At 40.7% G+C, this 4573-nt stretch overlaps 1 long non-coding RNA gene across 1 annotated transcript; it reads right to left on the reverse strand.

Annotated features, from left to right (window-relative positions):
* Positions 1-484: 484 nt before the first annotated feature.
* On the reverse strand, positions 485-2702 carry LOC122872084. The gene is made up of 2 exons (XR_006377012.1): positions 2323-2702; positions 485-2004 (listed from the first exon to the last, which is right to left on the reverse strand). It is a non-coding gene; the product is annotated as an uncharacterized LOC122872084 (long non-coding RNA).
* Positions 2703-4573: the final 1871 nt, after the last annotated feature.

The following is a 4573-nucleotide window of genomic DNA, read 5'->3' on the forward strand; positions in this document are numbered from 1 at the left end:
CGCTTCTTTAAGAAGCTTTGTCATGGGTGTCTTTACTCATACAAGCGACTAAAAGTCAGGGTATCTCAGCTTCTGCTGCATCAGTTTTGACAATTTGTAGCCCTGTAGTGATACCTGCAAAACTATTGACATTACCATCAGTCTCAGCTGTGCTTTCTGTTCATTCCTAATTAACAACTGTCAGTGTGCTAACACGCTAAACTGAGATGGCACACACGGTAAACATTAAACTTGCTTAACATCAGCATGTTAACATCATCATTGTGCCATAAGCAAAGTGACAGCAGGGGTCAACCACCCCAAGGAAATTCAACTAGGTCCAGTGCCTTTATTTACCTAAACTGTAGAAAGTAACACACCTTTATTTGAAGCAGGCCTGTATTAGAGGCTGAGATAGGCTTTTATTTCTAATTCCCTCTATTTGATAAATGTATTTAATCATATTGTTGCAGCAGACATCATAGATGAGATGAGATATAAGACATAGTTCTCAAGTACATTTTTCCTTTAATGACAGTCCACACATGACAAGAACTCTTAACACAATGTTAAAATACAGCTGTGGTCAAGAAATGTAACAGCCACCTCACTAATGGTTAAAAATATGAACCAGCACAAAAATGACAACTACCAACATAAACCACAATGTTATGAACAGAGACATTACAAACACTAAGAAAAAGTAACATTTGCATTTTGGCACATAAAAAGCTAACTTAAACTACTCAGTCCAGCACAAGGCATGATGGGAAATGTGGGCCGTCACTACAATGTTTCAGTTTGAAGCCTCGTTTTGATCCGTTCCCGTTTGCTGTTTCTGTTTTTTAAATGTAGCTAAGCACTAAAATGCCGTGTGTTGTGCGGGACATAAACATTGGCAAAGACAAAGTGGTTGGCAGGTTTGCCACCATGAAAGAGATTAGGATATGTAGCTACAAAGTTCGTTAACCTGTTCGGATTATTTTGTTCTATGGAGGATGGTGGAATACACAAATGGACTATTTTAGTTTGACTAGGCTTTATAATGTGTTGAAGGCCGTTAAAAGGTTATCCTTTTAAAGAGGCTGAGTGGACTGGTTATATTAAGCTTTGAGCATAAACGAGTAAAGAAGTTGAACCTAGAGCAGATTGTTGAGGACTTTGCAGTGCATAAAGCTTGCAGAATGCCGTTCAGACAGGTGAGTACAATGACAAACTCTTAATAATTGTAACTCACTTTCCATATGTGCAGCCACTGCATTGCCTAGCATTGTAGTGTGTGCATGCTATATGCGTTGTGTAAAAACTGTCTCTCTAAGTCTGTCCTTTGCTTTAACATTAGGTAAGACAAGATAGAACTTTTTTATCCCAAGGGAAATTGTTGTGCAGCAGTTGCAATACAAAGTCGGTAGAGTGCAAATATATATGTATAATATGTGTGTTTGTGGCTGCACTGGCTATGGAGTTTATAATGTTTAGTGGCAGGTTATTTCATTTCTGTAGCCTAATAATGCGTGTCCATAGACTTTTCATTTATTGTTCGTCTTTTTTGTCGAATTGTTTTGTCCTCTATATGGTTTATATTTAAGTAGGCTTTGTATAGTGTTGTAGACTGTTAAACATAACATAAAGTTATTCCCATGTAAGAAAGACATGGTACTGAGACAGTGCACCTGGCTTCTAAGCCTGAACCGTTAATCGATGCATGTAGAGCGCCGCGTGCTTTCTTCGATGCTGAAACAAAGTGACTTCACTGTATGTTTTCTTGGCTCAATAAGTGACAATTTGTGTTTATGGTTAGGATAGGATCAGATATATCAGCTATTTTACAGTTGAATGTTGAATACAGTGAATTTTATAATGACTGTATCAGAAGGGCCCCTTGAGAATGCTCCTCCCCCTCTCTGCTGAGAGTCTAGCTCTGCCCCTGCATTGTGCGCATGTTAGCATGCTCAGTTTAACAGGTTAATATACAGCCGTTGGCTATAACGTTGTAGTTGAATGTCTCGTTCTCTGTTCCCCAACCTTAAGAAGAGAAAAAAGAAGTCAGGATTATCTGATGTTCATCTGTTGACCTGAAGTTACAAACCCAGTAAAGCCTTGATCTCTAACGCTAGCCACCCTCGACCTTCTCTGCCACGCTCTCACACACACTCTCAAGCATCTATACATACACAGAAGACCTTAGTAACTGTTGCTGTTTGGCGTTCTCTTAGTCCACACAGAGCCCACCACCTCCAGCCAACCTTTGCGCCAGCGACATCGCATGGTGAACGCACCCACGCTTACACCCATAAATATATACATAATTGGAGATACAAGACAAGACAAGCAATTACTCACTACTTGCACTTTCTCTGAGCATGTTTGCATGCCTGCGGGTGTGTGTGTGTCTGCAGGCAGGCCTGTGGACCCTGATGAAATCGCATTAATCCTCAGGGCTGATAAAGCCCTGTTGGTGGCAGTCCGGGAGGCCCCCAGGACGCTCGCCGCCCGGTCCAGCCAGGACCAAGCAGGGACCAGGAGCTGTAAGCTGCTTTCTCTGTGTCAGCCGCCACATGTCACACCAAGACACAGCCAGCACTGGTGCTAGCAGGCAGTAGAGGACATGTACACACACAGGACCAAAAACAAACAGTCATGCATGGAGATAATGCAAGAAAACAGGCAGAGAGACAGATCTGAAGCTTAATAATATTCTGTATTCTTTAAAATTATATAAAACACACTGTGTGATCCTTCCACAATGATACCTAGTCAGCACTGTAGTTCTCTTACTCAAGATAAGTTTCTTAACCCTCATGAACCACCTTAAAAACAAGACCCTCCTCTTGGCTCCAGAGCCAGTCTGGAGTGGATTTTCCCCTGGTGCAACACTGACACCAGCAGGCAAAAATTAAGAACTGCATGCAAAAAACTCTTAAGGTGGTCCGGTGTTGATCGTTGACTCCGTTTTGAACAGGCGGAATGCTTTGGAGAAAAACTCTTGTTGTGGCTGGTGCTGAAGTGATACCTCACATAAAATAAAAATTAATAAATATGGATTTGATTTGATTGGATAAGTTTCATCTTCATCAGTGCACTTTTAAAGGAAGTGAAGGTGCTGTTCACTATTTCACCAAAAGAGGGAAAACGTCCTCTGAGGTGGTCAGGAGAGGTCAGGCGCTCAGTGGCAATGGCCTCAAGGTTCCTCACACACACACACACAAACACACACACGCAGAGTCAGACAGCCACAGGGATGTGATGGATGCTGTTTGAGAAAGGCCCCAGAGTCACCCATACACAGACCATCCCCACAGGGTGAATAATGAGGAGTTGCTGGGTCAGCCGTGCAGTCAGATGACACACTTTGGGTGTTTGGGCAGGTCATTTGCAGGAAAAGGTCAAGTTTATGACTAAAAGCTTTTTTGTGAATATGCAGAGTAAGAATAAAATGTGAGAATTCATTCATTGATTTACTGAGTATGTTTTATTACTGGCTATTGCAATAAGACCCCAAAGAAATTGAAAAAGAAAAAACAATTTAATGGAGAGGATAGAGGAAGGGAAAACATGACAAAAACACCTAGAAAGAGCTGCAAGTAATTTTTCTCCAAAGTTGTCCATTCTTACCAGTTTACAGCATGTTGCTGCAGAGACAGCCATATATGGCAACGTTAACATGGCGAACATGACATGAACAAAAACAGAAAATACATGTTTTCTTTAGCGTTGCAAAATACACACAGGGGAAAACACAGCTTGTTTTTCCAGCTTACAGTAAGCCTTAATGCCTCTTCGTGTGTTTCTACAGGGATGAAAGACCTTCAAGATCAAGCACATCAAACTAATAACCTGAGGGACCTGTGGGTGAGAGACAGAGAGAGGTAAAGAGAGAGCGAGAGCAGATTAGATAAAGTAGAGAAGATTGGAGACACAATAGCCAGATGAGAGAGACGTCAGATAACACGACCAGCAAGACACACCACAGGACCGCCGCTTTGACAGGAGAGGGGACCTGCAGGGGAGTTTGGGGCTCACACACACAGATAATCCGATGTCAAGGCACTGGAATGCACAAACAGAACATACACCGCTAGAAAAGAAGAAACGGGGTTTATATTTCCAATTTTTGTTAAGAAAGAAAGTCACAAGTGCAATAGAATAAGCTACATATTTCAGTATACCAGGCATACACAGACAAATAATATAATAACTAAACTAAAAAGTAATGAGACAAAATATTGTATTTATTTACTTACATTATGAGGAAAAATTGGAATTGCTTTAGAGGAGGATTAAAATTAAGGTTAGCAGCCTTAAAGTGAGGCTATGCAACTTTTGAAATGTGAAATAACATGATCTTCCTCTTACAAACAAAAAGTGGAATTTGCTAAAAATCAGTAAACAGGAGTTTGCCGCTACAGACTTACTCTAGTATGAACAGTAGCTAAAGGTGGCTAATGTTAGCAAACTTTAGAGAAATATTGCTGTCTCATGGATAATAATTCATTAGTTCACTGACGTTATGACTCTTCTTTACTTACTTAAGGATAACTATAACAATAACTATAATGTTATGCTATGTGAGCATCCATACTGATGAACGATA

This window comes from Siniperca chuatsi, linkage group LG24 (assembly GCF_020085105.1).
Source record: "Siniperca chuatsi isolate FFG_IHB_CAS linkage group LG24, ASM2008510v1, whole genome shotgun sequence".
Classification (NCBI taxonomy): domain Eukaryota; kingdom Metazoa; phylum Chordata; class Actinopteri; order Centrarchiformes; family Sinipercidae; genus Siniperca; species Siniperca chuatsi.